This window comes from Daktulosphaira vitifoliae, unplaced genomic scaffold, assembly GCF_025091365.1.
Source record: "Daktulosphaira vitifoliae isolate Bord-2020 unplaced genomic scaffold, ASM2509136v1 Scaffold_4, whole genome shotgun sequence".
NCBI lineage: Eukaryota > Metazoa > Arthropoda > Insecta > Hemiptera > Phylloxeridae > Daktulosphaira > Daktulosphaira vitifoliae.
Genome location: NW_026099575.1, coordinates 26,264,020 through 26,277,410, shown reverse-complemented (window position 1 = coordinate 26,277,410; position 13,391 = coordinate 26,264,020). Strand labels below are relative to the sequence as shown.

General features: G+C 27.3%; 1 non-coding gene across 1 annotated transcript; it reads left to right on the top strand.

Annotated features, from left to right (window-relative positions):
* The first annotated feature begins 11,131 nt into the window (after nt 1-11,131).
* Nucleotides 11,132-11,213, top strand: Trnas-uga (transfer RNA serine (anticodon UGA)). Its single transcript has one exon. It is a non-coding gene; the product is annotated as a tRNA-Ser (tRNA).
* Nucleotides 11,214-13,391: the final 2,178 nt, after the last annotated feature.

Here is a 13,391-nt window from a genome sequence, read left to right as displayed (position 1 = left end):
ATTAATATATTTATATAGAGATTATTACCTTAGTAATAAGCGTTGTACAATAATTACATAATCATGGTTTTAGAGTTATAAGTTTAATCAGAGGTGCTTGTAAGGAAAACATCTTAAAGAATTTGAATCAAACAAAATAAAACAGATTGACTTATAAAATTATGTTCTGCTCCATCTCATTTATTTTTAAATCTATTCTAATGTTAATGTTTAATGAAAGCAAAATGTCTCATCTATCACTCCAGAAAATATTCTTATCCATCATTGTATTATCATATAATAATTACTAAATGTTTTTTATCTATAAAAATGATTTGACTAAAATATGAAATAAAATTCTCATTTTTTACTAGACAAATGATTCACAGTGAATCATTCAATTTTAATTAAATTATTCAATCACATAAATATTAATTCTATCATGAAAATATTGATAAATATTATATAACTACTTTTAGTATGGATTAAGTATTATTTAATATTAATTATTAATAAAAAATAACATTATTTAAATTGCACATTTAATCATATTATTTAAAGTAATCGTTATCCCTAATGGTGGAAAATAAATAAATAACTCAAAAATAGATATACATTTATAAAACAATTTTTTTTTTTATATACGAATTTTGAGGCTTATTTCGAAAGTTTATTACAAGTACTTTGATTAAATACATTTATTTACCACAAAAACGATTTATTGTAGTCTACTAGTATTACAAATTATATTTTTCGAAAAGAACTTCTATACATCTTTGAAAGAAAATCCTTTTATACATTTCTAAAATTGCCTTAAAGAAATAAACTTTATTAAATAATTAATTTATAAATTTAAATTTATAAATAATTTTTTGAACATAAAAATTTTGATTTCACTATGAAGTTTGACTAATATTTCAAGATTACAATTAATTAATATTTTATTGTTAATTATATTATTTCCTTAGGTAAAGAAAAATCTCTAGGGTAATTAAAAGGTCGAGCAAACAAATAAAACCGGCTATTTGGGCGGTTGTAAAAAATACTAAAGCCCCCTCCAAGATTAATGATATAATACAAAATTATTAATAATACTTTCATAATGTATGACAATAATAAATCATTATCAGTCATCAAAGCTATATAATTAAAAAATAAGTGTAAACATAGTTCTTGTTATAATTTTATCCCAATTATTTCACTAGCACTGAATAAAAATATCTATTTTAAACGAAACAATAATTATAAATTTTCCATTTTAATTTGTCAATTCATTTTTTTTGATACCTTAGGTATAGTAAAAGTGAGAGTATTGTAATATTAGTCCTTTTAATTTTTATAATTTAAAAACTAAATATATATTTAATTTTTTTTTCTAGGTACTCAATTTAAAATATTGGCGAATGTTATATTGATACTTTAAATAGCTAAGGGTCGCAGACACTATTGAATTGAACAAAAAGTGTATTTCAAAAGTAGAAAAACGCCATGAAAATATTAAATAACCCATTTATCGAATTTGAATATATAGTATAGATCGCATTAGTTACATAACTATGATTTCTGCTCATTAGCCATTTAAGAAAATTAATAATTTCAAATGGAGTACTATAAATAGAACATCATCATTAAAATAATCTCAAAAGAAATTTATTCATAATTTTTAATAGATCAAATATAACTCTAAATATTACTATAAAAGCAACAATTATGGGACTGTAAATCAATCTATTAAAATACATATAACCACTAAAGTTATTGCTATTTTTATAATAAAACTTTATTAACAGAGTACAAAATTATAAGTCGCACCTTTTCATAAAATTTAATAACCATGTGGGCTAAATCCACGAAAATTGCACACATCTTATACAAGATGCTTCAACTATAAATGTAAGCTATGTCTTAAAACTGTATTTATTTAATACAAGTTAAAAATGATTTATCGACAACCTACTTATTGAAATAAAATGCACATGAATTTCAACGCCAACATCATTACAAACATTAAGTAATATTTTTTTTAATCAACATTACTAAGAGGATTTACCATCTACCGTGGCATATCATGACAATTTTAATTCAAATTCTCCGTAAGTACATTAAATTGTAGTTGATATAAGCTGGGTGTGTCAATGAATTTCTCGTTTTATATATCTTAGTGTACAATTGTTTTGAAATCACAATTCCATATTTTTTTTTTATTAATACACTATTAATGTATAACGGAATAAAACTTGAAGGCTTATCGTAAATACTTTGATTATGTACATTTTTATTTGCATTCGGCGAACTCACATTATACACCATATTACAAAAAACATAGCAACTTTACATATTTTATCTGGTAACAAAAAACGCAAAGGGCTTTATAAACTATAAATCATTAAGTATAAGCCCTTTGTATTTGAATTTCAACCGCAGTGACACAAAAAGATCCGTTTAATCTCTCATAAAACTAATTTGATTGTCGAGTTTATTCCTATTTAGTGTGAATATTTATCTGCGCGGGGCTTAAAAATCAGACGTTTCTTTGATAGTCTTTTACCCTCCTCCTCGTGATGGACGGTGACAAATAACCGCGAAAATCTGATGGTGTTTCTAGGGATCATGTAATTATTTATAGCGCGTTAAAAGTTTTTCTCGGTAACGTTAAATTAGAAATCTCTCGCCTCTGTCGCCTTTGCGATTAATGCGCGACTTCCCCGGCGGGGGGCAACACTTCTCATATTTACATTATTTTTCTTAATAACTATTAAATTATGTGTACATGTTCGTGTATATGTTATTATTATGGTTATCGCCGAGTGGAAGGAGGAGGAAAAGCGCCATTGTTAGTTTCGCCCAAGACGGCAGCGAGTTCCATTAATCTACACGGTTTATTATTAGAAAATGTCCCGACAACGGTTTATAAAGTTGCGTTTTTATTTCTTTAGAGTGCCCCATTAAATTTTATTATGATGAGAACACTTGATTGTTGTTTTCTGCCGACTGTTCTACTAGCGAAAATAAAAAACAATACAAAGTAGGGTACGGTGTTCTTACAGGCCATTCACCGAATTAGGAACTGGCCTAACCTTAAAAACCGGCACCTATCAACTGCATCCTAAATAACATTGACAAAAAAATTATTTAAAATATGCATAAATAAATTTTACATAAATCGCACGAAGTAAACCACCTGTGTTTAATTTAAACGACTTAGGTTAGGACTAATATTAATCTTCCATTGGGCGGTCCATCCCAAATTTCCCTAAACGCAGTTTTAAACATGCAAAAAAGAGTAAACGATTTTAATATTAGATGTCGCGACGATTTGCATTCTGCAGTTTATATTATTAGTTGTGACCAACGCGAAAACTATTTTTAATTATGTGCGAGCGCAGAAATATTTACAAACGGTGCTACGTAGTTTAGCTTTGTAGCCAACGGAGGAGACTATTAAAGTAAACAAACAAAATGCAGTTTGCATTGGTATTAAGAGTCAAATAAAAACGAAAATCAAACATCTGAAAGGTCGAAATTAAAAAAAAAAATACTATTAAATATTTAACAAAATTATGAAAATTTATAGCTATTTGCTCTGTCATTCTCCATTCAGTATATTATTTTCAAGACTGAAATTCATTTTAGTACGCTTTGCTTTAGGATTAACAATATTAAACTTTTTGTCACAATCTTTTAATTTTTTTCACACTAGACATTTTAAATTAACATTATATAAAATTTTTTTAGTCGTATATAAATTATTGTCATCAATTATGTACTTAAAATTTATTGAAAATATATTTAAACAGTTTTTATTTTATATCTAATATGTGTCATAGCTTCAGGGTAACCAATTTTTATGCATAATAAATGATTGCCTTCTTCATGCCACGAAAATTGCACAGAATATGTTATATGAAAATCTTAAATATAAATTTGATAAATTAATATAAATTGTAATATAATTAAATTCATATAATAAATATAATTTAATATAATTAATATAAATTTGTTTTGGTATTTCATATTCATTTAGGTTTTTTAATGTATTGCTAAATTTTTCGATTTAGANTAATATAAATTGTAATATAATTAAATTCATATAATAAATATAATTTAATATAATTAATATAAATTTGTTTTGGTATTTCATAATCATTTAGGTTTTTTAATGTATTGCTAAATTTTTCGATTTAGAATTTTAAAATTTCTGAGCACTATTCTGTTAAACATAAACAAATATTAGTTATGATCCTGATAACAAAATACTTTAAAGTAAGCCCAGACCTAAAAAAAATTCATTCTAGGACACATTACTAAGCTCAAAAATAACAGTTAATTACTAGCAAGTAACTCGATGCAACAATTAATAACTCTATAAAAATTATTAAATTTATTATTGTAATGTTTGATACATTATTAATAATACATTTGTGTAGTATAATTTATAACTTAATAGGGTGGTCTTAATTTTATTATCCGATGAGAATAGAATTAAATAATGTTTTTACGCCATATGCATACAATTAGAATAATTGGGAAATTGCCATTGTAAGCAAACGAGGGCGCCGGTTTTTAATACTTATAAATATTTTATCGGTTCCAAAAAAAAGTTATAATAAACTGCTTATAACATTTTTATCGTCATCCGTTTCAATGGTTTTACGGTTACAAGCATCAGTATTTACTATTTAATACACTACGTGTAGTATGAAAATAATTTCCGCTGGCCGTTAACCTGTGCGATGTACCTGTACACTGGTATGCATGCAAAATTAAAAAATGTATAATGCATGAATAACATTGATATTTATGCACAACAGATACGAAAAGCCGAAGTTTAGGCGCCACCATTACCGCGTGCATTATAAATTTGTATAACATTATTTTAATTCGCATATTGTTGCATGTGATATATGATAATAACATGTAACAACATTGAAGACATCGGATCCAGTTTGTACATACATTTCAAGTAGATTAACAAGTGTAGAAATAGGATTGTTCAAATGCATTATAATCTTACTACACCAACACAATACATGTCGGTACATTCAAATTATTATTACATTATATTAGTATAGGTATTTTCTTTTTCCCCATAAGCAAAATTTCCTTTTTAAGCAGTGTTCTAAGATATACCGTTAAATAGTATAATAATATAAATGTAATTTACACTATATAACGAGAGTAAACAATAATGTCTCAAATGTATACGAAAATAAAATACTTTATTGCAACTTATCATACTGTATACTAATTATATACAATTGCATTTTAACTATTTAAGAAAAACGTTATATGTACTGACTACAGCAGTGTAATTTAATACTGTTATAATGTCATTGAGTTCGGTTGTTCTGTCTATATGATAATCGTTCAGAATTCCTAGAAAAGTACACGTAAGAAGAAAACAACGTTTGCAATTAATACATTGATATAAAATTCGACGGCTATAAGAGAGCACATGTAATTGAAAACAAACATTAACTATGGATAAATTATGCTGCTCTGGTAAACATGTGTAAACTACACGAGTAAATTAAGTTGTGTAATTGAGAATGCAAAATAACACTTTAAGTGCTGTTTGGTGGTTTAGAATGGAGGTTTCATCGAGAATAAAGTTTTAATCATTTTAAAACAATTTCAAAATAACCCAATAATATTTTTACGGAATAGATTATTATTGTTTATATATATATATATATCATTTGAATATACACGTATTAATTAACTTGCGTTATGTCATAAATTTCGATTCTAAATATTTGAAAATTGTTTCTTTTACAGTTAGAATGGAAACTAATTATTCTACCTCGGTTCAGGTGTTATCCTCCAAACCACTCTTGATATTTATGCATTCCCAATACTTTTTACTTGCTTTACTTTAAATAAATATAATTCAAATTAACTTCTTTAAACTACAAAAAAAAGTTTTAAGCAATTATAACAGATATAAAATATATTTTGTAATAATTAATAATTTATATTATATAATTAATAATTTATATAACTTAATTTCGAATGAAATAACTTTATAATTATGCATTAATTAAAATTTCTAAAACTTTTATCACAGTCACATTTGTTATGTCACCAGTATGAATTTCATTTGTCATGAAAATTTTAATTTACTGGCAAGCAAATAAATGTGATAGTAATTATAGCTGCAAGGACAATAAATTGCATTACATTAAACAACAACTTTAGGCCACCGAGTTACACTTACTTTAATAATTTGCCTTGAATAAAAACATGAAGCTGAGGTTCAGGGTTCTAGCTTCTAGGTAAATGTTTTTATGTTAAGTATAATTATATTGAATTATAAATATAATCAAAGGCGCAAATAATACAGAATATTAGTACTGAACATAATTATCAATATTTATAAATTGCATAAATTCTCTAATACGCGATATGCGGCGTTATACGTGTTAAAACAAAATTTGAGCTCAAAATTAAAGTCTAATGAACTAACCCATCACTGTAGTATAAAAACTATACTGATATAATTGAAAGTCAAACACGAATGTAGTGTTGTGAGAGTGTGTGATCACTCGATAAGCCGCCATTCATAATATAATCGCATAACGAGCATTAATCTTCTTATGATACACGTCATGCTATTGATTTATCTCAGGGCGTTTGACTGATTTCAAACGAACGTGTAGTAGAAGGTAAATACAACTTGGAAGATTTTTTTCGTTGTTAAATCTTCTCTTGCCAACTAATAGATACCATACTGCAGCTAATTAACTTCTTGTGGGTATAATATTAATTACGACATTCTTATCGGAATCGTTTTCTGTGTTATTATCGACAGAAGTTAATATATTTGTCGAAACTACTTCAGCCTTGGTAATAGATAGTCTCAAAATAATATTAAGGTCCGACTATAAATTGGACCGATAAAACGCAACAACAGATTGCGTTTTATTTTGTTTATAGTAAACTTACATAAAAGTCGTCATGTATCACCCGTCAACTTAACTATTATATTATCTAAAAAGTCTACGCTACTAATTACAAAACTCGATCTTAATAAGTGTCTCCAGTGGGGCCCAAACTTGAAAACTATTTTTTTTTAATGAAAATTTTTAAATGTTGACATTATTTTTATCAAAAAAAAAAAATTTAGATGATCCCCAAAGTATTACTTTACCGCTAGTTGCTCCACTGTACGTTACACTTCAGTTCTATGATTTTCAAAAGTATAGAAAACTTAAAAGATTGTAAGCCGTAAGGTAAACATAGCTTTTTACTATATTTATTATACGAATATCAACTTAAACAGCGATGCTGGATTTAATGAACACGCTTACTAGGATGATAGTGTTAACCTCGTAGTCAATTAGTACTGGCAGTAGTTATACATAAATAATACGAGTGTTTAAGTGTTGCGGCGCCGTTTTATCGTTTCCTCAGGAAATTATAGCCCGACCCTGGCACGAAATAGTTTTGATTATAATAAAACGTTATTGTCTGCGCACAACAGTTACATGCCTAATATACTATTACATCGCATGTATAATGTACTTAATGTTCCACAAAACATTACACTTGAAGAATCGTCTGGACAAGTAATCTCATAGAAATTAGAATCCACAAAAATCATTGTCGGCGCCTTCCGCGTGCACATCTTGTAATTTGCTGTTATACTTAATAATATTGTATCAAAACAATGGGCGACTCTCAGATTGATCACGAGGCACATGAAACGGTCTTGCAGCCTTACGTGATTATTTTCTCGACGAAACCAGTGCACACATATGTTATTACAATAACATGTGTATATATATATATTACTTATATGTAGTTACCGGCCGGCAAACGCATCCTATCTAATGCACAGGAAAATCCCCGATTGCCCTTGAAGGAAACTCCATAACTGACACATGTGGCGCCTCGTATTATGATATTGCGTGCAACAGCAGCAGCTCCCTAGCCTACATTTGTCTTTATATTTTTTTATTCTTCTACCTTTAAATTACAATAATAATAACGGAGTGAACAATTGATTTGAAATAAAACGTTCGGCTAAAATACCACTGCGCCTTTAGGTCAAAAATTGCCATTCTCGCAATACCTACGCCGTGTGCGCATACACACACACACACACCTTGTATATTTTATGTATAAAATCAAATGGAAATAATTCATTGTTGTCATCTCTGCAGCGCCGTAAAGTTTCGATTCGTAGTTGCCCCAGCCGTAGTTATTCTTTTATTACCCATTATTATTATTATTATACGGTATTACCATTATTATTTTCATTATTATTAAACCGAAGGCGACGCACACAGCACAGACTCATATCTCCATGTGCATACCAGCGCCCGTCTCCGATAATTACGCGCTCAGACACCGAACGCTCATACCGCTAGCAGTGTATAGTAATGATAATTACAATTTATCCCACGCCGCCACGTTTGTACCAATTCATGTACATAGTCACACCTCTATCATTTTTAAGTGTCATCGATACGCGAGTTTGTCAATTCGTATTGTTTCAGCATCTGCAATTGTTGTCGGCTTTGTCGCGCCTGTTGCGTAACGCTCATTCGGTTGACACGGTCGTATGATGACACTTTCATCACTACCGCGACGACTGTGATGCGCACCGTAAAGCATACACTGTAACGATAAAAAAATGCATTGTGTTGTGATTAAACTGAAGCAATCGGAGAGCGTAATATAATACCGAATTTCCTATTAGGGTTTCACCAATATACATACTGTTCATGTGTATTCGATTGCTGTTATATAAGTTCCTGGATTTTTTTTTCTTATTACATCTATCTTCATACAATGATCCAACAAGGGAAAAATATATATTTCACTGATGTTCGACAAAAGATGATCTTGACAATACTGTGCTTACCTATTATTCAATCCGGGTCACGCGGTACACGATAATATTAGTATTATGCCTTTCAGCTGTCGCTCGATTGCTACGGAATCCGACCTAAAATACCCGTTTTGGTAGTCGATGTTTGTAGACGTTTGATATGCTTACACATACCGATCCAAGTTCACTGTAGTACTAAATCAAAAACATATGGTCTTGCGCGACCTATATTGTCTTATATAAATTATATTAAAAAAACAAACCCGGACGATGCATCATGTCAAGCGAAAAAAGCTATCTAGTGTAAACACATGTCAATACGACCGTTAAAAACCGCTATTTATGTGCGCAAATAATTTTGATAAATGCATTAATATTTCTTGACATTTGCATAGTACATATTGTAATAAATCTGTCGTATGTATTCTAAAAATATTAAAAATACAAACATTAGTTTCGTACCACCCCTTACAACTCACGAATATAGCCTAAATACAATTATTAGAATTGACAGTACACGCGATTTTGATTACGTTTAATAGATTTTGCAGAAAGCTAGTAGCCAATATTTTTAATGTTCGAAATATGGGTGACATTTTTATGTTTCATTTTAGAGTTGTATACAATTCATAACATACTATGTTCTAACAAAAAAAGCATATATATGAAAATAAAATTATTTTATTTTCACGATATATTTTTATTATTAGAATATGTTTCAAATAGGGTTCATTATTTGAAACATTAGATACTCTAGTTTATACGACCTCGAATTAAGCATACATTAAACTAATTATAATATATTAAACTTTCTTCTTCTTTTTCTTTTTCCTCGATTTAATCCTAACTACTTGGGGTCGGCCGAGTAACTTTAAGTCATTATATCTAATCCAGAGTATTAAAATTAAGTATAATTTTAAGAACAAAACGTTGAAACGATGAGTCATTCTATCAAAAATTGAGAAAATTGCAATCGAAAGTCGATGTTTGAAGAGTGAGACAAGAAATTAAAAACCTGTTTGAACTCTTGTCAGAATGATTTACAATAGATTTTATTTCTTGTAACTAAAAATTCTTTATTCAACGAAAATGAGTTGATATAACGCATATATGAATACACTGATCAATTAAGACATAAATACAATAATAAGTGAAACTTAGACAACAAGTTCAATTTTATATAACAAAAATATTTTCTGTAAAATAATATAAAATGATTGATTAACTATACCTCATGTGATATCTTTAAAAGTATAAATCATATTACAATTTTTTATTTTCAGAGTTAATAGTATCCCGATTTCAAAAAAAATTTGATCATATTTCCCCTCTATTATTAATGAAGTATCAACAAAGTTTCTTAAATGGAAATATACATGTCTAATTAACATAGAAATAAGTTAAAGATTTAACAAAGAAAAAATGTTTTTAATAAACCCAGGACGGGGATTATGGCTGGGTTGCACCAGAAACCAGACACCACCAATTTTACTACTGAATATCTTACTAAAATATAAAAATTGAACTGTATTTTTTATTGAAATGATTATTTATTTCTATCTGAAAAAAAGATACTTCTGGGCGTCTCAAAAACAGGTAGATAAACTAGAAAAAAAAATTGAAATAATTGTATCCCACATTTAAATTAACACAAGTTAATTTTTTGTAAAATTGATAAAGAATTGGAAACTAGCCTAAAATTTATGACAAAATAATATTTGTATAAGACAATAAATTTGGTAACATCATACTAATATAATTGTAGTTGCGACTATTATTTACTTTTTTATCAGAAAAGCTCTAGAAATTATTTTAATAAGATTATGTAACAAAAATAATCATGGTTATTCTTCTAGACCGTCACATTCATAATGAATATTTATATAGATTTGCGATACAAGATATTGATCTTACTTTTAACCAATAAAAATTAATATATTGTTAACGAAATTATACTCTATTTATAAATATTTTAAAATATTATAAAAGATAAAATTATTAATTATTATTAATAATAGTTATATTAATTAACTTATAATAACTTGAATATTCGGAACTAAACAGTGTTATTATCTAATTATAACAATAGCTTTTTAGTTATATAAATTTGGAATAAAACAAAACTCTGTATTTCCAATTTTAACAGGTAATATTTTCATTAAATAAATAGAATTTTATTTATATAATGAAAATAGTTGTGTTAAAGTAATTAAGTTAATATAGATTCATTTAATAAATGAAAAGTTAATTTTAACACATAATAGATTTTGTACATGCTTTCCTTAAATTACCCATTAGTGCTCCCTTTCTATCGATGCTGCGGTGTCCGAGCGGTTAAGGAGTTGGACTTGAAATCCAATGGGTTTTACCCGCGCAGGTTCGAATCCTGCCCGCAGCGAGATATTTTTTGCAATTTTATTTAAACATAATATTATACATTTAATTAATAATAAACCTAAATTATAATATATTAAAAAATATTTATGTACTGCCCGTTATATAAATTTTTTCTTTTTTTACACGGCTAAATTTAGTAATATTCAGACTTAAAAGTTTTGCTTAAATCAGTGTATTTAGAGATTACTTGTACTATCTAACTCGTAATACTTGTAAACATTTTAACGCTGATAAACTTTTTTGCAATAAATTGAGCAGAATGTCATCGTGATTAAAGCTAAATTATTTTAAATAAATTAAATATATTTTTAAACTACCTACAACTATTCTGGTAAAATACTTTATAATTTTGGCGCTTATATCCAATTTTTTTTCTTTTTGGTATTATATTATGTAAAGACTAATTGTAAATTAAACAACAAAAATATATTTTTTTGTTTTTTTTTCTTGACTTTTTTTATATACTAATAATATTTTACGAATAATCAAATAAACAATTGTAAAGCAACTGTGTCATTTACAACATAATTAGAAAAAAATTGTCAGTATGTCATTATATGTTTATAATTATTATTTTGTTATATATTATATAGAAAAATAAAATAAAATAAATTTAATTATAGAAATATGATCACATAGTACGAAACAATATTTATATTATAAATAAAATATGATTATACTGTATAAAATGATGAATATTTTATTTCTTAGATGTTTAGTTCCTCAAATTATCGCTTAGGTCAATTTCTTAAAAATAATAAATGACAAAACATCGTTTATATCTTTGTAATTTTATTAATATCTAGGTAAGAAAACATTTAGGTAGGTCAGTGTGGTCTGGATCCCCTCTAAATATTTTCAAAATGATATATATTTATGAGGTACCCACTTCTCCAATTAGAATCTTTGATACGTGCATGTTTCTAAGGAACTTTAATTGAAATTCACCTTATATATCATATCTCTCAATGTGCCAAAATTCCTTTGCTTATAAGTAGAGTATACAGGATGTTCAGTAAATAAGGAAACGAATTTCTATTGTACTCATTGTTTGTAACAATTTAACTGTTTCCTAACTTACTGAACACCTGTATATCAGGGTGACACAATAGTGCCATTTCGACGCTTTTGCTTTGTAAGTATCGATATTTACTACCTTTGAACATTTTTTCTGATGCTGCCTATAAATATTATGCTATTAGAAATACCTATTGTTTTAACTTTGGTACTATAATATAATAATCATAGGAACGTAATTGTAATGTTACAATTATTGTAATATTACAATTGAATTCCAAATGTGATTTGGTATATTTAAAATGTTAAAAGTTTAATATATATTTTATTCTATATTTTTACATGTTTTTTGTAATTTTAGCTTCGATGCGAAGCTGAGAAGGTATTGGTTTTACTAAGATAATACTAAGATTTTTTTTTTTTTTTTGTGTCTGTTACCACTTTTTCTCAGCTCTCACCGAACCGATTTCTTTCAATGATACGTCAAAAGATCACAAATCGTATCTAGTCGAAGACATTACCCTTAAAAATTGAAAAAAATTCCCTCGTTCCCCGTAAAAGGGGGAAACCTCCAAAAAAATGACAAATTTAAAAATCGCTAATTTTCGAAATTTTTTCAATTTTTTTTACTTAAAAGTGCTATAACTTTTTCAAAAATGAACATATCCATATAATTCTTTTTTATATAGATGCATAATATCATTACCTTTCATTTGGTATATTTTTTTCATAAATTTAACCCTTAACCTGCCCACAAGGGGGGATTTAAAATGACAACTTTTTCACAAAAAATTAATTTTTTTAACTTAAATTTTGAAAATGTTCCGGAAGGTCTGACACTTTTATATATATCTTAAATTAAAGCTAATGTAATATGCTTTATCATGAAAAAAAAAAATTTCGGACTTTATCTTATCTTCATGGTGAAAATGGCTACCGAATGCTATTTTTGTGTGAAAATTTTCGATTTTGTATTTTCCATTTTTAACTTTATTATGCTATAACTTTTTGAAAAATGTATGAATCATTACAATTTTTTTATGAGAAGTAGTATTTATATAGATCTTTCATTCGACATACTGTTTTTTTAAATCGGACCATTTCCCTAAATACAGGGGGGATTCAAAACATAAAAATGCATATAGAAAGTAGAACTTTTTCA